This window comes from Brienomyrus brachyistius, unplaced genomic scaffold (genome assembly GCF_023856365.1).
Source record: "Brienomyrus brachyistius isolate T26 unplaced genomic scaffold, BBRACH_0.4 scaffold36, whole genome shotgun sequence".
NCBI classification, from domain to species: Eukaryota; Metazoa; Chordata; class Actinopteri; order Osteoglossiformes; family Mormyridae; genus Brienomyrus; species Brienomyrus brachyistius.
This window is the reverse complement of record NW_026042311.1, coordinates 476,575-500,455: the sequence shown is the minus strand read 5'-3', so window position 1 is coordinate 500,455 and position 23,881 is coordinate 476,575. Positions and strand designations below refer to the sequence as shown.

Sequence of the window (23,881 nt, the reverse complement as noted above, 5' to 3'; positions counted from 1 at the left end):
TTTTTTTTTTTTTACAAATTTTGATTGACTGTTTGGACTTTCAAATATGTAAGAAAATACATATTTGAAAATACATACCAAAGAGAGCAGACCTACTTAGTACGCCTCAGTTCTTCGTTTGTTGCGTTTCAAATATATTAAATGTAAGAAAATACAAGAATGTAAATTCCTTGATCCATGTGTATCTCATAAATGCCTTCCCAACTATGGATTTGGATACTTTATGCTGATTGTCACGCGACGTTTGCACGGGTAAGGCTCACGGAAAGGCAGGCAGGCAGGCAAGGAAGCAGGCAAGACAGGCAAGGTACGGGGAAAACAGGGATTTAATGCTACGGGGAGCCGGGAACATTAGACGCAGACTAACATCAATGACAGACAAAGCAAACAGGTAAGACCAGGACTTAAATCCACAAGACTGATTGACAGCAAACGGAAACAGCTGGGTACAATTCGGGAAACACACGTGGGTAATCCGGGGGCGTGGCACACAGGAGGAGCGGACGAGCCGGGCATGACACTGATGTTTCATTCGTGAATATAAAAATGATACTATTTGAAATGAATTTTCTGTTTGTCATTCCCATTCTAAATGAACAACCAAGATTTTAAAATATATATCTAGAAAGAAAGTGTTAAAACACGAGGAATTTACAAAATACAGGAACCTGAATGGTTGAACAAGGAAATGCAACTCTACAAACAAGTACTTAAGAACATGTACCACATCACTTCCCCAGACTTAAATCTTTGCACCAGCCCATCTCAGGTAGAGACAAATTTAGGTTCATGAAACCATTCCAAGACTAGGATTACACAATGTGGATCAATCGTCGATGTGGAATGCGCGGGAAATTCAAATTTCATCATTCTTGGGCATTTTCCATGCGATTTTTACGAAATAAAAAAAAAATAAAACCGGGTTGGAGGCATTTCGGCGGGTCGGGCGGGGACGAGAACCAATTTTTTTTTTTTTTAAGTGGCCTAAACTGTTAAACCCATCACATACTAAAAGCAGTCTAATGTTTATGGCTCAGTCATAAACAGTTTATCTGGTTTGGGAGAAAAATGAACAAAAATGACCGAGGAGGAGAAAAGTGAACAAGAGCAGATCACCGAAAGCCAGTCGTATTCTGCTGAATGGAAATACACTGGAAACCACTTGTAATGTTTGTCTGGGTGAAATTGATCATTATATGCGGCTGGTCTGTAATATTGTCTTTTTCCTTCTTTATGTCTCAGGCAGATTACCATCTTATTCCATTTGTATATTTATTACATGAATATAAGGACAGAGTCACTATTTACTCACTATTTGTGAGTGAGAGTGAATGGTGTGTGAGTGTGCCCTGTGATGGGCTGGCCCCCCATCCTGGGTTGTTCCCTGCCTCTGGCCCATTGCTTCCGGGATAGGCTCCGGACCCCCCGCGACCCAGTAGGGTAAGCGGTTTGGAAAATGGATGGATGGATGGATGGATCTAGCTTAATGAAAGTGTAAAAATTACTCACTGTAGATAATCATACATTTTTATTTAAAAATGTAAAAATATAAAGTGTCCCCACAGCCAACAAACAACGAACGTACAGTTATTGCACATATGAAATTTAAAGGTGAAGCCGGTACATACCTGAATCATACCGCTGAATAAGAAATTCTGATTGGAATTATACTGTAATAACCATCAGCATCCATTGATATAAAAAAAAATATTTTGCCATATCTCTCAGAACTAGGAGAGGACAGCCAAGGCTGACCAGTTGGGGGCGCTAGGGCACTGCCCTTCCTGCTGGAAAGGATATTTGATTTTAATAATCTGTAACTGCTGATTTTGTGTGTTTTAAATGCACGATAGCGTTAAATTCATAAAATATAAATTATCGTGTTTGGGGGGAGCTTCATGTTCATCCCCTCTCTCTTAGTATGTCTTCTGGGGCACTAAAGAAAACGCCCAGTCAATGCAGCAGCGCGTCTAATTGCTGACACAAGATATGCACATAGCAACATGAATTCAGCCAATCATGGGTAATGGCCACAATCCACTCACCTACAGTAGAGGGGAGCTTCTCCAACTGCGGTCGTCTATCACCTCAAGGCCGGCAGTTGCTCTTCCTCTGGAGTTTCGCCTGAGTAAAAGAGGTAGGTGAGGAGGTGTACGCTCCAGACTGGGGAGGCGACCCTTCAGACCACCGCTACTCCCCATCCTACTGGCCAATGTATGTTCACTCCAGAATAAAATGGACTTATTGCATGCCAAGTGTCGGGTGGAGCGGTATCACCTATGTTATTGTCCTGACTGAAACCTGGCTTGAAGACACCATCTCAGACTCTGAGGTTAGTCTCTCTAATTTTATGATCTGGCAGACTGACAGGACGTCTCAGTCAGGTAAGAAGTGGGGTGGTAGGGTCTGCATCTTTGTCAACGAGCGGTGGTACACGAATATTAAAGTACACCGCATTGTTTGTACACCTGACAGAGATGCTGATTCTATCTGTACGCCCCTTCTACCTTCCGTGGGAATTCCCTACTGTAGTAATTAGCTGTGTCTACATTCCACCAAGCGCCAACACCAAGGCAGCGGCGGAGCTAGTGTGTGAGGACGCCACCTCCATGACGGCAAGATATCGCGACGCCCCGGAGTTACTGCCAGTGATTTTAACAACTGTAATCTCAAAGCTGTTTTGCCATCTTTTCATAAGTATGTGGATATTCCGACTAGGAAGCTTAATACTCTGGACTTATGTTACAGTAACATCTCTGACGCCTTCATCGCACGTGTACATCCTCCACTTGGCCACTCTGACCACAATGTTGTCTTCCTGCTACCTCACTGCAAACCAGAACTGAAGCGCATTAAACCGCATGTGCACCTGGCCACCCTCTGGTCGGAGGAGGCAATTGAACGACTATAAGGTTCACTTGCATGTACAGATTGGGACATTTTCCAGGGTGATCAAAACCATGAAGTTTCTGTAATTACAGACTACGTCAAGTTTAGTATTTATTCCAATATTCCCACCAGAACTGTCTGGAGATATCCTACCTACAAACCCAGTATCACTTCCCATGTTAAGCACAGCTTGAAGGAAAAACACAAAGCATTTCTATGCAAGGACTGGTCTTCTGTCCAGTCACTCAGTAGACAAGTAAAGAATGAGATAATCAATGCCAAACTCAAATATAAGAATAGACTGGAGCAAGAGTTCAGTACAATGAACACCAAACAGGCCTTTTGGTTACTCACTGGTCAAATAACTGATCTTACAACTGTTGCTGACTCCTTAAACTCCTTCTATACAATGTTCGATAAGCAGGACTACTCTGCTGTCTGTGAGGAGCTGCTCAATGGCCTTCCCTCTGATGATCCTACAAACCCTCCCTTTACTGTAGAGCAGTGTTTCCCAACCCAGTCCTTGGGGAACCCCGGACAGTCCATGTTTTTGCTCCTTTCCAGCCGCCAGCCAATCAGGAACACCGAATACCAAGTACAGGCACGCTGGAAGCTGAGAGGAAGCAAAAACGTGGACCGTCCGGGGTCCCCCGAGGACTGGGTCGGGAAACACTGCTGTAGAGGACATGAGGCAGCAGCTAAGCAGATGCAAAGCTGGCCAGGCCGCCAGGCCTGATCGTGTACCAGCTAAAGTTTTGAAGCTATTCGCCACAGAACAAGCTCCCATCCTTCATTCCATCCTTTGAAACTCATATAGATTGGTGACCATTCCTACAATTTGGAAAACTTCTACCATCGTCCCGGGTGCTAAGAAACCTCGTCCCTCTGAGCTAAATCATTACCGGCCAGTAGCACTCACATCGATAATGATGAAATGCCTAAAGAAAATTATACTCCATATCATCCAGCCAGCTGTCAGACCGCAGCTGGACTCAGACCAGTTTGCCTCCTGGGTGAAGAGCAGAACAGAGGGTACTGTAGTATGTCTCCTCCACTCCCTTCTCCAACACCTTGAATCTCCAGGCACCTTCGCTACTGTCCTCTTCATTAACTCCAGTTCCGCTTTTATTATCATTCAACGCCACCAGATGATCAAGAAGCTTCTTCAATTGAACATATCCGCATCTCTCATCCGTTGGGTCCATAATTTCCTCAGCAATAGACCACAGATTGTAAGGATAGGCACAGCCAGATCAGCAACTGTGATCAACAACACTGGACCCCCTCAAGGGTGTGTCCTCAGCCCCTCCTCTTTACACTCTATACCAATGACTGCATTATTTTTCTAACTTTTTCAGTGTGAGATGAAGCTATTTCAGAAAAATGTACATTTTTTCTAACCCTTTTCACAAATATTTACAAGGGCTGCCAATAATTGTGGAGGGCGCTGTAGCTTCTCTAGCTATATTTTTATCAGTGAGCTCCCTTGCCTGCAAGTTTTCTTTTACATATTCTGCAGCACCACCTTCCTTCTTGCTTATCTGCTCCCTACTATGTAAATGATTCTCACTGACTGAACAACATTGAAATAATTGCTGTAGTTATGTTACAGTTTACTATGAAATGTTTCTGTGCAACAGGTCAGCAAAAGAAATGGGTGTGCAGAGGCCTAACAGTGAGGATACGTAAAGACCACCATCCTCAGCCTCAGCAAGTGGTCCATCAATGTCAAGCGGATGACAGTGAACAGCAAACCCCAGTTCTGCCAACCATAGTTACCCCATCAGCTTGGAGGGAATCTGTGACTGAGGGGATGAGGAAATCCACGGGGCGGAAGGACCCATTCTCTGTGCCTGAGTACGAGATCCACCACTGGTCCGGAGTGAGATACTGGTCACGACAGCCAGAGAAGACATCTGTAAATGAAAAATCCATTCTGGACCTTTGTAATGCCCTGCAGTCGTTTACTCTCTCTTGAGGGGGAGCATTATAGATTTCTAAGGCTAACAGGATGTCCAACACCCTGAATTGCATTTAAACCTTTAAAATTATAAAATAAATTCAGTCTGATATTGTGTCTGCCAAATAGTGTCATCAATTTGCATCATAAATATAACACTTAGCTGATGGTGGACCTAAATTTTCCAAATAAACCAGGAATCATACGAATCATGCCAGTGCACTTCGTACTGAATTGCACTAGTATAGTGATGTATGCAGGGTTTCATCTATTCCCTTACATAGTCATGTGTGACGTATTGCTGTAATGCAAATGTTTTTTTTTTTAAACTTCCCATTCATTTGTGTTCCTGCCACTCTATAGCTAAGTACAAACATTAAATGCCAAAGGCATAGCGGAAACTTGATTGCCGCATTTGACTGAGATCCAGTGATGGATGTCATCTTCTCCTGGACTGTGAGTGTTAGTGTCTCGGCCCCAAGATGCATTTTACCATAGATTACACAGGTCCATTCATGTCACTTTTGCAGGCTTGCTTATAATTTGCTGAGCTTCCATTGTGAGTCAAGTGTCCCGGTCATAAGCTCAGGTCTGCCGGTTGCCCTACTGGCCAAACGCCCACGGCCCTGATTTTCTGAGCTGGATATCGTGGTTTTAAGTCCCATCTGGGGTGATTCTTTTTTTACTTTTCCCTGCTGCCTTCTGCTTTGTGATATAATAAATATTGCAATAAGTTTCATCTTCATATTCAATTAATCAAACTGTATGAAAACTATATTTGCAGCAATTACAGCTTTGCAGTCCTTTGCCATTAGAGCTGTCCGTTTATGACAATATTAGGGGAAATTTCAATCCTGCTATTCCCAGAGGTGGAACTGGCTTGGTATTTTCTCTGACCTCACGGTGAAGCTGGTCTCACATGAGCTTGATAGGCTGGAGATGTGATGATTCTGTAGGCCAGTCAAGCAGGACAGTTCTCTGGATTCCTCATCTTTCACCGGTGTGCTTTGAATCAGCCTTGCTGCTTGATAGAAGTGCTGACCACAGGGGGTGGCATGAGTTGTAAAACAGAGCGGTAACCTTGCAGGTTCACTGCACCTTGTACTCTGTGTAAATCACCCACCTTACCAGCACCAAAGCAGTCCCATACCGTTTTACTCCCTCTGCCATGCTAGACAGAAGCATGGCAGCTATTCTTTGAAGTTGTGCTTCTAAGGCCAGCATACAACTTGTATTTTCCCTGTTGCAAAAAACACTGGTAGAGATGGCACAACGAGGCACTGAAGGTTTGAACCTTTTTAACCATTGTATTGAAAACTGGTTCACTACTCGAAGACACAGTGCACATGGGTGACATTTCGTGGTGAAAGTACCACTCCTGACTATATATATATATATATATATATATATATATACAGGTATGAATGCATTTGACTGTTCGTGTGTGTGTGTGTGTGTGTGTGTGCAAACTGACAGACAGCGTGCAAAGGCTCTTAATTTGGATATGTTTGTGAAACGTTCTGCTGCACAGCACAACAAAGAAAAACAACTGGTCAGTGATAATGAAAAGTACAATCAGCATTGTTTTAACCATGAGAGTCCAAATGCTTAGATAAATTGTCACTTTTTCAGTGTAAGTATGCTCCTGAGCTCCACGATTCTGAATGATAGTCGGTTTCTCACTGAACCTCCATGCCACTCTGTTAAAATCTCTTGCCACCCCATTTAAAATTTTCTAGATCCACCACTGTGCCAGAGCTAAGACTTAAGAATCTTGAGTATTATTTCAACATAAACTTTGCTTGGGTGCTTCATACTTTAAATTAAATATAAATTATGGCAACGTGCAAAACTATTAAGGAAAATGCAACGTATTTGTTTTTCATTTACGTAATTATATATGTTGATTATGATTCTTTTTAGTTCCACAGTACATGCAGATACTAAAATCCAAGCATGCACTCTTAGTTTAATTGCTATCAGTTTATATAAAGATTTATAGAAATTTCAGTCAGAGACTAGCTTCTGATATAGAAAGAATGTTTACATTTTTTAGCCGAGGAATAGTTTTTCAGTGCTGCATGTAGTTTCTCTTTATTGTTTGAATAGGGCACACTTACACATCAACAAGTGCAGTGGCAGTAGTGATGTTCTCGCATATGAGAAAATGCACGGACAACTTTTATTAAAGAAAACAAAAGGCTTTACTCTCCATACTCCAGTCAATTGCATGCATAGGCCTACTGCCGCATCTCACTTTGCCAACTTCCACTTCCGTGCGGCTCAGGAGGATCTGGCTGCACAACACTGGAAAGGGGTCCACAGCTCAAGGGGACCACCAGAGGAACGATGGAGTGGAACCGGGAACCAAGGGATTTGCCAGTGACTGGCACTCACTGTTGTTTTCGACTACAATAAAAACAGCTGTACTGGCTAAATAATGAGCATACAAAAGGAAAAAAAGACATGGATAGGAATAAAAAAGTAATTAAAAATAGAAAAACAACAACTGAAGGGTCATTCACACTGAACACGCATCTCTGCTCTCAGGACGATGATCCTGCCAACTGCGCCAGACTGTGACAGACCGAACCACAAAACTGTAGACTCAGTGGACAGCTGACTACGCCACCCTAGGAATTTCATCCAGCTTTCCATTGAGACTACAGTTTTGCAGTCTGTTCTACCAAACAATGTATTAAAAAGTGCAGTGTTATACATGACACTGTAATTAGTTCAATTCAAGAGATGTACAATCAAGTTATAATAGTGTGATTATCATAATCACACAAATATATGAATTCCTCCAATACTGAATTAAACAACCCTTTATGCTGTCCCTTATGTGAATTAGTAAAAATTTTCACACCTTTTTCACCATAGTCAGCCATTCTCTCCATAGTCATATGCAATTCCAATTCCCCCTTTTATTTATTTTATGGCAGACAGACAGCAGTGTATTATTATATTATAATTATATTATATTTATTATAATTATATAATTATATTATATTATAATTATTATATATATCATTATATTAGGGTGCCCCTCGCAGAAGATAAATTTAATCTTATTTAATAAAATTTGTTATATAGCTTCAGATCACAGCTGAAGTCATTTACTGTAAGGTTACCTTTATTATAGAAGATATAACAGCTCCCAAAGTTCTTAACTTGGTACAGAAAACATGCGCCTGACAGATGTTGAAGTTTATTCAGTCTTTATTCTTCTAGACACCGTGAAAAACTATAAAATAAACATATTATTAAATTCCTGCATTACATTTAATCTTACAAGACATTCTAAAAGATCCATGATGTTACCGCTAAACAGCGGCTCATACATCCCCGCAATTCCACTTTTCAATACAAGACAACAAGTAAATACAATAAATATAAATTACCGTGTGCGCCTTCTGACCAAATGCTTAGGAGTTATTACAGATCCTGCCGTGACAAGCCGACAAACCACAAGTTGACTCCATGAATCTCCCAGCATGCATTTACTCGTACCCTATTCCGTCACCATGGTCCACTGGATAAACACAGACATTACAGACAGTTTTAGAGTCTAATGCTGAACGTTTTTTGCTGTCATTTTTCTGCCTGCATATGCTGTGACTGGTGCAGTGAAATTTGAGAATGTGTTTGTGGTCAGTCTCAGCCTCAGACAACAAACCAACGCTGTAGCGTGTCACTGTGTTTACATGTGAGAGGGGTTCCAGTTACATAATGGACTCGTTCTAATTGTTTTGACGGAGCTCGACAAACCTAAAAAATAAATGCTGGTGTTAGCAAAAACTATGTCATATAGCTATATTCCAGATTTATTACAGCCAAACACATCTCGGAGCTCCTAGGAACCTCCTTCTCCTTACATTTCCCTCCTTCTCAATCTTCCCTCAAATACTGTTACATTTGTCTTTTTTCCACACTCACACCCTGTCTTGATCATGCTCTGACTGCATGGCATCCATATACAGGGCAAACTATTTTACAGTCTTATCTAGTATAATAGGACATAAACATTGAATTTGATCGTTATCTTTTATTTACACATTAGAACACAACGCATGAATATGAAGGGATCGTTTGCTTTTGCAACCAACTCCTCCGCAAACCCCCTGTGGAATACTGGCCGCGGACCAGTGTGGGAATCCCCAAGCTGGAAGACTGTACTGCGTCATGTTAACATTAGCTAGCTAGTTATGGATACAGAGTGCACCGGACTAAAACTATAAAGTATGCATGGTATGATATAGTAAAACACTTATTAACTGGTAATGCACGTTAGCATTACGTTAAATTACCACTTTACTTGTTACTTACCAGAATAGTCTCCTATACGTTCGCCGAATGACAGCAGTTAGAAGGCGGCGCGTTTTTCAGAAACACACCGGAGTTAAACTTACGCCGCGTTATTTACCGGCACTTCTAACACCAACATTTGCAGCCATTAACTCATAGGTGGTAGTAACACTGAAATTACTTTCTCTGCGTCAAAATAAGGTAACACTGTGATTTTGATACTTTATCATTTCCTTTAACTTAACCGTACCTTCCTCCCATTCCTCCGTCTCTGCTTATTGACATTTAGGAGTGTCAGATATAAATTAACGGTGCAAAATTATCAAACACTTAAGAGACAGACACAACACTGAAGAGATGACAAAGACACAGTTTGAAAAGTAAATATATGTTTTATTGTAAATCTCTTATCTTAACTTTAATCATCATATGTTAACCTATCTTATATTTTAACTTAGCCTATCTTATTATATTTTAACTAATCTTATTATGTTTTAATTTATCTTATCTTAATCTATTTCATCTAAGCCTCTTATCCGATCCTATCTTATCCTATCCTATATCTATAATAATCCTTAAACAACATCTCTACTATCCCTCCGTCCCCGGCCATAACCCACAAGTCCATCACCAATGTCTCTGTCAGTCTTCCGTCCCCGGCCATAACCCACAAGTCCGTCACCAGTAATGTCTCCGTCAGTCCTCCGTTTCCGTCCATAACCCATGAGTCCGTGCATTCGTTGCAGGAGTTGCTGCTCGGCGGAATGCTGACGCTGCCCCTGGTCTCTCTCTGCTCGCAGGGCGCAGGAGCCGTTGCTGTCCGGACGACGGAGGAACTTCAGCTGGGGCCTCCTCCTCGTCGCTCCTTCTTCCTCCAGCGTGGGTAGCCTGTCCCTCCCGCTCCACGGACGAACCCTCTGGCCCCGGTGATTTTCTTCTCTTCCAGTCTGGACAGCCGGTTGTTAAAACAAGGAAAGATTATTGATATAACACATTTTATGCTCTAATTAAAGTGCTCTAATAAAGTCTCTTGAGCCAGGGCTTTACCTTCGGCATGTCAGGCACCCTCCGTGTCAATCGAGGCTTTTCCGTCTCTTCCTTCTTTATCACACCTTCCTTCGTTGATATTTTCACTTTAATTATGATTTTAATTTTAATCTTAACTATTTTGCTGTCGTTGTTCTCCATTGTGAAGACTCTCTTCAAAATACAAGCTTTCCCTCAGATGATCGGAAGAAGTGTGAGAAGATAAGTACATGTGATTCAAAAGTAATTAAGCTGTTGTCACGGACGCCCATTCGTACCATAACAGACAATGCGGTGCTATGCAGCTTGTCGGCGACTTTCGGCCGCGTTCGGCTCCGACTGACCGGTCGTAGGTCCGATTCGGCTGTAAGCAGGTTGCCAACTCTGACGCATCTGGCGCGAGACTCGGGCTTTAAGATTCAAACGCACACAGCAATAAATCTTATGGAGAATCTCTATTAATCCATTTAAAACCTAAAACTGGCTACATCAAAAGTGTTTGGGCAGTTTGCAAATCCTAAAGATGATTTACAAGGTAATAAAACCGTTATATAAATGTGAATACGTGTGTAGACTTGTCTCGCCCTTTATTTTATATGCAAAAATGATCATATGCAGGGGGCACATAACTGGTGTGAAAGTACTTATTCGCTGTTTAAACCGATACGCGCGGTAATGTCTTGTAGCAGCGCAAATACGTGTTTATTTAATGTACATTCGCGCTGTTATGACAAGAAATCATTGTGTGTTTTAGCCTTCATGCCTGCAGAAGTAAAAATTAGCTACATAAATGTTAAGATGCACGGTAATTTTTTGTCATAACAGCGTGAATGCACATAAAATAAATACGCATTTGCGCTGCTACAACAAGGAATTGCCGCGAGTGTACGGGAATGCGTACTTGCGCACCACGCAGTTATGTGATCCTTATCATATGTATAGTATATTGTACAATGAATGTTATAACAGTTAAGTTGTATTGTTAGGTCTTTTTTAATCATAATTTTCTTCCTTCATTCCTGCTGACAGTTGGGGCAGAGACTGTCATACGCTCTGGGTAACACTCACAGCCAGATGCCGCGCTACAGTGAAAGATTTACAAATGTGACAAAAGGTCTTCTGTTTGTCCATTAATTCCTACATAGAGTTTTAATCCCGTTTACATGAAAAGATGTACTTATTGTGTCCCTGACTATTCCAAATTTCTTTTTGCAGCAAACTGACAAACCGAATAAGCCCAGGACACTGGAAAATACTTGAAAAACATGGTAAAGTGGATTTCAGCATTTTCTGTCGTTACATTTGTATTAGAATTTTAACAAATGTCTTCGTTAGTACTATATTGTATTTTGCAGGATGTTCCTCAACAGATTGGTTCTGTGGACTGTGGTGCGTTCATGTTGATTGTTGTCACGGATCGGGGAAGCAGGAGCAGGAAGACGGAGAATCGGGAAACAAAGGATTTATTGGGGAAACCAGCTAGGAACACGGGGCAATAGAAGTAGCGACTTAAATGACAGGACTGGGGAAACATATTTTGACGCAGAGTTAAATACATAGGACTAATGAAAACAACTGGAAACAGCGAATGACATCGGGGTTCCACACGAGGTTAACGAGGGGGCGTGGCACACGGGAGGAGCGGACAAGCGGCGCATGACAATTGTAAGATAGACCACCTTGAATTGTTGGACTTGTGATACAGAGAATGTATTGAAGTTTTCCCCCCTCCCCTCCCTTTTATCAGTATGCACTCTGCATGGCCTTGGTGTGTCTTGAGTATTACAAAATGCACCATGAACTGTCTATATTATATATCTATATTATATTTTTATTTATGTCATAATATGTGAATTTGATCTGTTGTTTTGCAGTGAGTTGGAGGGATTTGACAAAAACATCCTTGTAGAAATGTGTGAGGAAGTAAGTTCTTTTCTTTTTGACAAGTAGTGTATCTGTCAGGTTTGCGATGCAACAGAGAAATTAAATATTTTATTTCACTCCTCAGGGTCAAGACTCTGGTCTCCAGCTCACTGCTCTCTGTTACATTTCCATGGCCATGTTGTCCGATAGTATTATTGGATTTTTCTATACTATAGTTTTTTATGTTTAATTATTGCACGCTATATGAATTGTTATAATAGTTTATTTTTCCTTTTGATGTGTGTGTGCTTAAAAGTATTAAATATGAGTAATAGCAAATACAGTTTCCTCAGTAATGTATTTCATGAAATGATATTTTCCCAACAAAACCCATGTTTGCATTCAAGTCTCTTATGGTTTGTACATAATATTTGCAACAATTGTAAATATTTTGCAGAATATGTACTACAAGCCTCTGCAGTTGCAGCCGCACCCATATCCAAATTCATATATGATATATTTGTATATGTGTGTTTCAACATTCCTAAAAACCCTTAGGTTACATAATATATCCAAATATAGGGAATTTCAGTATGAGTCCTGATGTATTATCCATAATGCTGTACTTGCCCTACACACGGTGAGTTTGTAATAGAATCTTAGCCAGTCATTACTGAGTAGTTGTCACGTGTTGAACTCGGCAATTAAAACCCCTTTTTGTAAAATGTCTCTCCTTTGTTACCTACAGTGAGGCTTTGGTTAACTGAAATACACATGAATTATATTTAAAAGCAAGACATTTTTATCCAAATCCACATTAATATGATGGGGAAAAACGTTATGGTCATATAGTAGTAATGACCTTGTAATGATGCTGCAAGGCTGTATCTCAGCTTCCCACATACAGGTGCATGACTGATTATACATTATAAGAGGCATGAATAAATAAAGCACATGAACACAGTAATCTCACCTGATCAGCAGCAAACCTTCCTTAATGATACAACGGTATTTAGCACTCAAACATTAATCGGCAGGGGGTGTAGTGTTCCTGTATATGCAACATAGCAAACAAGGACTGTAAAGGTTATTTTAAATTATGCCCAGTATCCATTAAAACATGGCAGATGGGCGCCCCACCCTGGGTTGTTCCCCGCCTTGTGCCCATAGTGTCTGGGATTGGCTCTGGACCCCCCTGCCACCCTTAACAGAACCAGTGGGTGCAGAAGATGGATGGACTTTAAACATCATGTTACCTTAGCAACAGCGGTATGTCAGATTGTCTACAGAGCCTATGTGGAAATCTCTACCTGTCTTCTTCAGATTGACTGGCAGAGTGCCCCTAGACACCATGATACTGTGTGATTCTTTAAATTAGGACCCATGGCAAACATTAACTGAATAAATAGTTTGTCAGAACTGTATATGTGGAATTGGGTGCTTTTGATTGGGGTCACCGGGGACCCAAAGCATTTGTTTTTTTAAAAAAACTCATCAAAAGAGCAATTGAAAATATGATACTGATTCATAAATAATTGGAATTTTTAAAAGCACCTGTGAGATATGACAAAAATATACACCTCTAGAGTCTTTGCAGCCCCTAGTTGGTTGGATGAGAGTTGACATCTCTGTAGATAGACAAGATGTTTCAGACAAGGCTTCAGGCAAAATCTCTCATTTTAACCATTTTATTTAGATAATTCATACTAAAGCTCTTGATTTGATAGATTATTTAGATTATTTCCTACAGATTAGTATGAAGTCTCTCCTGTGTTGAATTTGGTACATCAGAGTGACCAAGGATAATCCCTCCTGTTTAATATAATAATATTAAGTTGTAAGTGATATGGTCGGGTTACTGACACAGGGCCAGTTTCTTTGCTAAATCTAACATGACAAGTGGAACATTCCGTCTTTCTCTCTCAATCCAAGTCTTCTCTCTAAACCAGCAAACTTACAATCATTTAACCGTAATTTCTGAACTCGACTCCATCTTCTCAGTATGTCATTTACCTTCATCTTTACCTAGTTTACAGTAACACTATCTGACGCTACAATACTGTAAGAGAGGATCACTTTTCCCCAATGATGCAGGTTTGTGACTCGACTATACTGGGCACCAGGTATAAGAAACAGCTCACAACAGAAGTATAGCAATAAGCCTTTATTACCAGGATTCCACAATTCAGTGTTCCTGACCCAATAAGTGAATAGAGCACCCAGGCAGCACCACAACCCCCCACACAATGACCTCAGCACAGCAATCTCTAAAACACTTGGGAAAACACTTCACACTCAGCTAAAACACCCGGCTAAAGTTCACACGTGGACAATAAAAAGGCCTGGGCAGCTCACATCAACACAAGGGCCATGAACACCCAAATCACATGTGGTTCCTCCTAAATAACACATAAATACACAAGAAAAAAAAAAATCAATTCATATCAAACAATATTATTTAAAGTAACTAGTCGGGGGAAGACAGCCCAATCCCCCAAAAACAAAACCCACAACAGGAACCATAATCCAACTCCTAGAAGGAACCACAAACCTTTCCTGTGGCGCCTGGAATCCACGTCACTGCCACCAATCGCTGACCGGCGTCATTAGCTTCCCAACTCTGCGCACCTCAATAACTCGCCGTATGTCCCCCCAATGCAATAATTTTCCCCCAGCGCACACGCTTCCGCATCTGGCAGCTGCAGCATGGACTCCAAGCACCACCGAGCATATGGGGCCCCCCTTCTTACTCCTTCGCTGACAATTTATGTTGTTCCTCCTTTCCCCTCACAGGTGTTTCCTATTAACCCTTATCACCAAGAGGTCACGTGACGCTCGTCGCTAATGGCTGCCTAACTCTGCTCGTCCGCGCGTCCCATCCACCTATTTGCCCTTTAGTCAGTCCCCTTGCCACTTACCTGTTCGCAATTCTGTACGAATTCGGCGCTCATTCTTTTATTTTTCCTGATGGCTGCTAATCAGCGCAGACCTCGCCCAGTTCTTTCCAGTCCGGAGAAGAAAGTGCCCCGCTCTGATGGCGGCGTTTCTAAAGAGGCCCTTTCCCCTCTTCTGGCACCTTTTCTTGAGGAAATGAAGAACTTCGTTTCCGAACAGGTGAACTCCTTAAATGGCACGCTCCAGCAACACCATTCGGAGCTCCGCGCTGACCTGAACTCGCTGAGGGCGGACTTTAAATCTATTCAAAAAGAAGTCGCCTCTGTGAAGTCTGTGACCGATCGACACTCCAGGGAGCTGGCTGATTTTAATAAGGGCCTACTTTCCCTGGATGTTAAAATCACTGAGATTGAGGACCGCAGCCGTCGCCTTAATCTTAAAGTAGTTGGGATTAAACTAGGGCGCGAAGGGGGCGATATGCGGTCTTTTCTTAACAGCCTCTGGCCAGCTATTTTCCCCCATCTCCCTAATTTCCAGCCAGCCATTGACCATGCCCACAGGCTGCATGGCCGGTCCGATACCTCTTCTCGTCCGCCTCCCATCCTCATGCACTTCATGGACTTCCGTGACCGGCAGGCTGTGGTACGTGAAGCCCGCAAAGTCCAGGACCTCAGTTTTGAAGGTGGGAGAATTTTCTTCTTTCAAGACTTTAGCGCCAAGACGGCTGCAGCCAGGAAGGCGATGAACGCGCCGATCCGGAGAGCGAAGGAGTTGGGTCTTTCTCCTTTCCTGATTTTCCCTGCGCGCCTGAAGCTGTCTTTTGGAAGCCAGCAGGTCATGTCCGCTACTCCGGAGGACGCGAATACCGCCATGGATCATTTTCAGTCTCTTGGGACTCTTCCCGTATAATTATTTCGCTCCCCTTTGGGTTTGCCGTTTTCTTTTTTATATATTATTATTATTCATTTATTTTTACATTTATTTTAATTTTTCTGCGATCGCTGTGGGTCCTGTATATTGTTTTGTTATGGGATGTTTTTGTTTTTGTTTTACTCTGCACTTTTCGCCTGCTTCTATTAGTTTATTAATTGGATGTCTGCTTTAGTGCTATTGACTGACTACTCCCATTTGCCGTTTTTCCTGTTCTGTACACGGGGCAGCAGCAGTGGCACGGGGTCTGTTTTATCTGTGTCTCTGTTACTCAGAATGGGCTGGGGGACGTGTGCGCGGAGTTAGTCTGTTTTGCGGCTTAGCTTCGGGCGCCACGTGCGCGCAGTTTCTGACTTCGGTCGGAGGGGGCGGGAGGGGGGTTGTTCTGGACCTGGCCGCAGTCCCGATTAGTTTTTTAATGTCTTCTATGTTACTGCTGCGTTGCCTGTCCGGAGCATGGGTCTGGGGGATTTTTGTGTCTGCTTGGGGGGGTGGGAAGGGGTTTTTCCCTGAGACTTACTTCTTGAAGTCACGGTTCATCGACCGGCACATTCAGCTTCTGGTTCATGTCTGGCATATTGAGATTTTGTTAACTTGTTTTTTTTTCCTTGTTTACATCTTACTGTCTGTTTTGTTTTGATCATGGCCAATATAAATATAGCTTCCTGGAATGTTAGGGCTCTGAATACTCCCAAAAAACGGTCCAGTGTGACAGATTTTTTGAAGAGGCAGCACGTCGACCGTGCCTTTTTAATTGAGACCCACCTTCTCCAGCGAGATGCACTGCGGGCGGCCTCCAGGTTCTACAGGGTTATCTCCACTTCATCAGCTTCCTCACGTAGATGTGGAGTAGCCATATTAGTCAAGCGGTCCCTTCAGATTCATATTCTTAACTCTGGGGGGGATGCTGACGGCAGGTACTGTTACGCCCTCTCTGACCTGGGGGGTAGGAAGGTCTGCTTTGTTGCCGCATACGCTCCCACTCCCCCACGCGCCTCATTCTTTCGGGATCTTTCTGACCACCTTCTTAAATTTCAGGAATTTGACCTTGTTATTGGAACTGATGCTAACGCTGTCCACAACCCTGTCCTTGATAAATCTCCCTCTCTCGTGGGTAGCCGGGTGCCTCCCTCCACACGTTCCCTGTGTAAATTCATGGAGGACTTGAATTTGGTCGATTCATTCCGCCTAATTAACCCCTCCGCCAGAGAATTTTCCTTCTTCTCACCTCGCTTCAAATCCCAGTCTCGCATAGACTATATCTTTGTTTCTCGCTCTCTTGCCTCTGCTGTTTCTAATGCTTCTCTGATTTCTTCCTCTTTGTCTGACCACAAGTGTGCTCTCCTCCACTTAGCTGTACCTACTCTTTCTCCTCGGGCCCCAAGATGGAGGCTCAACACTTCTTTGCTTCAAAACTCTAAATATATAGCCTATCTGACTCCTAGACTTGAAGAATTTATTTCAATTAATACAGGCTCAACTGATGACCCAGTCTACTGCTGGATGGCAATAAAGGGCTTTCTCCGCGATGCCACGGTTGCTTTTGCCAGTGGCCTGGCTCGCGAACGTCACCGGAAGATCTGTGATCTCGAAAGGCGGCTAGCTCACTTAGAGAGTGCTCGTCCTGTAGTGGTTGATCCGGATCATGAGACCCTCATTTTAAACACCAGGGCGGAGCTAAATGTCCTTCTGTCACACCGCGCTGAGTTTATGGTCCATCGCACTAGGTCACGATATTATGTCTCGGGTGCTAGGCCCAGTAAGTTGTTGGCTCTCAGGCTCCTGCAATGTGACTCTTTCTCCACAATTTCTTCTGTTAGAACCAAGGACAGAGCTCTCACCACTGACCCACAGGAAATTAACAGTAGCTTTTTTCAATTTTACTCAGATCTATTCTCCCCTCCCACTGTCTTTCCATCCTCTGACCCTGATTCGTTTCTTGACTCTGTACCACTTCCTTGTCTCTCAGGCCCAGAAGCCTCTATGCTCGAGGCTCCCCTTTCAATGTCAGAACTTAAAGAGGCTCTGGACTCCATGAGCCCTGGGAAGTCTCCAGGGCCCGATGGCCTCCCTCCGGAACTCCTTTCTGCCTTCTGGAAGCAGCTCTCTATTCCGCTCTTCCACATGCTGAATTCTGCCATTTCTGCCTCCCATCTCCATCCTTCTCTTAATCAGTCCTTGATGACTTTGTTGCTCAAACAAGGTAAGGACCCTACAGATTGCTCCAGCTATCGCCCGTTGTCCCTTATGAATTCAGACATCAAACTGCTTGCCAAGGTGCTTGCCCGTCGACTGCAGGCGGTGATTTCCAAATTGATTCACCCAGACCAAACTGGTTTTATTAAATCCCGTCACGCGGCCGACAACATCCGTCGCCTCCTCCATGTACTTCACACTGCTCCTTCCTTTCCCTTCCCTGCCGCCCTTCTCTCTTTAGACGCAGAGAAGGCTTTCGATAGGATGAATTGGTCATTTTTGTGGAGGGTCCTGCATAGGATGGGTTTTGGCTCTTATTTTACCAACCTAGTCCAGACCCTTTACTCCTCCCCCTCTTCTGTCCTTTTGACTAATGCCAACATTTCTCCTCCTTTTCGGCTTCTTCAGGGGGCCAGGCAGGGCTGTCCCCTCTCCCCCCTACTCTTTAATCTGTCGTTGGAGCCTCTGGCTGCCGCTCTCCGTCACTCAGATGTTATTTCCCCTATCCTAGTGAAAGGTGTCCCTCAGACAGTTTCTTTATATGCTGATGATCTGCTTCTTTACCTCGGCAATGCTCCTGTGGATCTCCCTCATGTCCTTAACCTGTTTCAGTCATACGAATCCCTGTCTGGCTATAGGATTAACTGGGCAAAATCCTCTCTCCTTCCGTTGAATCCTACCTGCCGCTCCTCTTCACTTCCTCCTTCTATTCCTCAGGCAGGGTCTTTCAGATACCTGGGGTTGGACATTTACCCATCAGTTGCAGAGCTCACAGCTGCTGGCTTCCGCTGCACTCTCGAGGGCATTAAAGCCTCGATCTCCTCGTGGTCTTCTCTTCCCCTCTCATTTCGGGCTAGGCTGGCTGTTATTTTATGAGTTCCATGCTTCCCCTCTCCCCTCCACCTGGGTACTGGGCCTGTCAAGTCTACTATTTCTGCTTTTCTTTGAGATGGCAAGAGACTCTCCGTCAGACACTCTACCCTAATCCGTGACCGGTTGGATGGGAGCGTCTCTCTACCGGACTTCGAAATTTACCACCTTGCTTTTACTCTAAGGCCGGTTTGGAGCTGGATCAGTCCTCCCCAGCATCCCCCTGCCTGGCTTCCTATCGAAGCAGAATATGTTCTTCCCCATCATCTAGCCTCGCTTCCTTTCCTCCCTGTTAAATTCAAATCCATCTCTGCCTCCGTCGGTCCGATTATCTGTCAGGCCCTTCGCACATGGAGAAGGGTTGAGAAATTGTTGGGTCCCTTCCCAAAATGGCAGCCCAGTGTTCCGTTGCTCCACAATCCTGTCCTGAACATTGGAGGCCGCCCCATCTCTTCCTCGCCGTGGTCTCAGTCAGGTATCTCCACCCTGGGTGACATTTTTGATAACTCAGGTCTCAAATCGTTCCAGTCTCTTAAGGTCACGTTTAATCTTCCCTCTTCTTCATATTTTTTCTACCTCCAGCTGAGGTCCATGCTTAGGGCCTGTAATATCTCCTTTTCCTCACCTCTTCCGTTTCACCCGCTGTGCAGATTTGCTCTGTCCTTTTCTCCGGTTTCTAAGCCCGTGTCCAGTCTCTATTCCCTCCTCCGCAAATCCTCTCATAAACCTCTCCCCATAATTTCTGTCTGGCAGGGGGAGCTCTCTCCCACCCCCGTCTTATCTTGGAGCGTTATTTTTCATAATATTAAAAACTGTTCTAAAAATCCCAATCACCAGCAAACACAATTTAAGTTTGTTCACAGATTATAACCCACTCCCAGGAAATGCCATCTCATGGGCTTAGAGCCTGACCCCTTGTGTCATCTTTGTCCCCTCCAGGTCCCTGGTACCTTTCTCCATATGTTCTGGGACTGTCCTCCAGTGGCTGCTCTTTGGGATTACGTGGCCAGATCTCTCTCTTCAGCTCTTTCCTCTCCCATCCCCCTGTCTCCCGTGGTCCTTCTTCTCCTGGACTTCTCTCTCTCTCTCTCGCTTCCAGCAGAGGCTTCTGATGTCTGCCTCCTTAGCGGCCAAGTTGTTATTACCCTATCTTTGGAAGTCTCCTAAATGTGCCATTCCTTCTGTCTGGAAGTCTTGATCTGCTTCTGCTGGAACTCTCTGCAGCCCGGATTAACAACTCGTCTGGTTCTACAATCCAGAGCTGGGTTCATGACGTGCAGCTGGTCAAGGATTGGTTGCAGGTCATGTCCTGAGGTCGTATTCCTTGTTTTTTGTTTTGATTTTTACTTTCCTAATTCTGACATTTTTCAGTGGTATAAGTGCGTTATTTCTTTTCTCCTCAGTTTTTAGCTGTGCTCTCCATGGCTGAGTGTGCCGGTGACCTTTGTTGGTCTTTTGTCTCTTTAAATTGAGCAGCTGTCTCAGGGTGTATTGGGGGTGGGGTGGGGTGGGGTGGGGTGGGGTGGGGGTGGAGTATGTTGTGTTCTGTTCCATTTTGTTTTTTGATTACATAAAAAAATAATACATTTCAAGAAATAAATACAAGAAATAAATAAATAATAAATCTAATAAAAATTTGGTCACAAAAAAAAACACCTTAACAGGTAATATAAATATGTCCACACTGAGAGTCACATGGAATGTATGTGGAATTGGTTCCAGGAAAAAGAGGCTAGAAATTGCTAATCGGTTAAATGACTTGAAGGCAGACATTGTCTTTTTACAAGAGACTCATATGGCCAAAACATCTGAATATATGCATACCTTCCCACAGTTCCCTCACACGTACTCAGCCTGCTACAACTCAAAACAAAGAGGAGTAACCATATTGATTAACAAAAGGATTCATTTCACCATTAGCAACACTATAATAGATGCAGAAGGTAGATTTATAATACAAAATTTATCTATTCAAAATATGTATTTCTGCATTGCTAGTGCATATGGACGGAACGTTGACGACCCCTCCTTTTTCATGCTTTCTTCACTTCACTTTCTGACCACTCGGACACCACTCTCATTGTAGGAGGAGACTTTAACTTGGTATTGAACCCAGAAATGGACAAGCTCAGCACAGCAGTGAACCAAAGGAACTGGCTATCTGTAGATATTCTTATACAATACATGAATGATTTTGGTCTTTGCGATGCCTGACGTTCACATCACCCCACTTCCAGGGATTACACCTTCTTTTCTCCAGTACATCACTCACATTCTCGCTTAGATTATTTTTTAATTAGCAGTTCCATGATGAGGCATGTCACAGAAACTCAGATACACTCTATCCTTATCAGTGATCACTCACCGGTGTCTATATCTTTGGTTAAGGACAGAGTCACACCACCGAGCAGGAACTGGAGACTCAATACATCTTGATTTTTGAGTAAAGATTTTATTAATTATTTAAAAAATGAATGGGCAATGTATTTGGATAACAATGATCTATCAGAAATCTCACCATGTGTTATCTGGGAAGCAGGAAAGGCACTAATGAGAGGAAAAATAATATCTTATTGCTCACATAAAAAAATAAAGAAAAAGCACATTTAGCAGAATTAGAACAGAAAATTAAATCATTAGAAACAGCTTATGCTTCCTCACCGCAAGAGCATATAATTAGCAACTTGAGGAAACTCAAATTGGAATTTAATGGAAAACGTTGAACAAGGTAATAAATCTGGAAGATTCCTGGCTAACCAGTTAAAACTAAATAAAGAAAAATCAACAATTTGTTCTATTAAAGACTCGAGGGGGAATATAACTCATGATCCCCAACAAATTAATAAATCCATCCATCCATTTTCCAAACCGTTTATCCTACTGGGTCGCGGGGGTCCGGAGCCTATCCCGGAAGCAATGGGCACGAGGCAGGGAACAAGCCTGGATGGGGGGCCAGCCCATCGCAGGGCACACTCACACACCAGTCACTCATGCATGCACACCTACGGGCAATTTAGCAACTCCAATCAGCCTCAGCATGTTGTAAGGACATAAAACTTATACGTCCTGCAGGCCCCAACTCTGATCAGCCTGCATCAGTCTATTTCAGAGCTCCGCTGGCCCAGGCAAGACTGGACTCCACTCATCAGACCTCCCCTTTTAAGGAAGGCAAAGGCCTGCCAGCTCCTGAGAGACTGGACAGGAATAACTGGAGCAACACAGGAAAAGCAAGACCTTTCACCCCCGGAGTGACCGGAGTTCCACAGTCAATCCACAGCAACAACAGCTGTCAGTCTCCATACACAGACACCTTTTCCACTATAAACAGGATAACTCACCACACATAGATGTTAGGGACAAATACATGCATGTTTGGTCTCGTTTGAATAGGCATGATACGGCGAGTGTTATACTCTCAGATTTAAGGCAGTATAACTTTCCCTAAGAGAACTACAGAAACTTCGGCTAAACCCACCAAACTGAGAGAGTCTCTCACATGGTAGTACAAGGGAATTACAACAACCCCCTAAAGTGATCTGATTGGCTGGGGACCTGAGAACCAAGGCCAACATCCATCCATCCATCCAATTTCCAAACTGCTTATCCTAGTGGGTCACGGGGGGTCCGGAGCCTATCCCGGAAGCAATGGGCACGAGGCAGGGAACAACCCAGGATGGGGGGCCAGCCCATCGCAGGGCACACTCACACACCATTCACTCACACATGCACACCTATGGGCAATTTAGCGACTCCAATTAGCCTCAGCATGTTTTTGGACTGTGGGGGGAAACCGGAGTACCCGGAGGAAACCCCACGACGACATGGGGAGAACATGCAAACTTCACACATGTGACCCAGGCGGAGACTCAAACCCGGGTCCCAGAGGTGTGAGGCAACAGTGCTAACCACTGCACCACCATGCCGCCCCAAATTAATAAATCTTTTGCAGAATTTTATGAAGCTTTATAATCATCACAGAATAATATATCTGATGCTGACATCAACACATTTCTTAGCAATATAAATCTGCCAGAGCTCGATATTGGAAGAGATTACTGCTTTAGACTCTCCTCTATCAGTATCTGAATTCAATGAAGCCATACAGCATCTTCCAAATAATAAAGTCCCAGGTCCCGATGGTTACCCAGCAGAATTCTACAAAGTATTTTGGCCAACGCTAGCACCCGTTTTTATCAGAATGGTTACTCAAATTCAGAATGATCACTCGCTATCTCCAAACATGAACTATTAGCCTGCTTCTGAAACCTGGTAAAGACCCAACGCTGACATCGAGCTACCGCCCAATCTTACTCATAGACGTAGATCTTAAAATAATTTGCAAAGTCATTGCCAAAAGATTAGAGAAAGTTCGTCCATTTCTTATACATCCTGACCAAACAGGTTTTATCAAGGGTAGTCACTCAGTCAATAATACACGTAGACTACTGAATGTTATAGACTACTGCTCCATTAACAAATTAGAAACCACGGTTATATCTCTAGATGCAGAGAAAGCATTTGACAAAGTAAATTGGAAATTTCTATTTGCAGTTCTACATAAATTTGGATTTGGTTCATCCTTCATAAGCTGGATTAAAACACTATACAGCTCTCCAAATGCATGTGTCAGGACAAATGAACTAATTTCTCAAAGCTTCTGTTTGCAGAGGGGCACCAGGCAGGGCTGCCCGCTCTCTCCCTCGCTTTTTGTTATCTTCATTGAGCCACTAGCAGTGGCGATTAGACAAAATGTACATATTAAAGGAATTCAAACAGAAAAAATGGACCATAAGATAAGCCTGTATGCAGATGACGTATTACTCTTTCTTAGGAACTCACCAGCCTCTCTTCTTAAGACAATATCACTTATAGATAAGTTCTCATCTATATCAGACTACTCCGTCAACTGGAGCAGATCAACAGTTCTGCCTTTGAATTGTAATT

At 43.2% G+C, this 23,881-nt stretch overlaps 1 protein-coding gene and 1 long non-coding RNA gene across 3 annotated transcripts in view; one reads left to right on the top strand and one right to left on the bottom strand.

The window, feature by feature from the left end:
- Window positions 1–23,881, bottom strand: part of LOC125721932 (NACHT, LRR and PYD domains-containing protein 12-like) — a 431,572-nt gene that overhangs the window by 67,349 nt on the left and 340,342 nt on the right. The gene's annotated exons all lie outside the window — the stretch shown is intronic.
- Window positions 10,601–12,771, top strand: LOC125721968 (uncharacterized). Of its 2 annotated transcripts, XR_007386016.1 has the most exons (5): window positions 10,601–10,718; window positions 11,213–11,297; window positions 11,399–11,848; window positions 12,058–12,106; window positions 12,192–12,771. It is a non-coding gene; the product is annotated as an uncharacterized LOC125721968 (long non-coding RNA). The 2 variants fall into 2 exon arrangements; XR_007386017.1 differs by having other exon boundaries at window positions 11,213–11,848.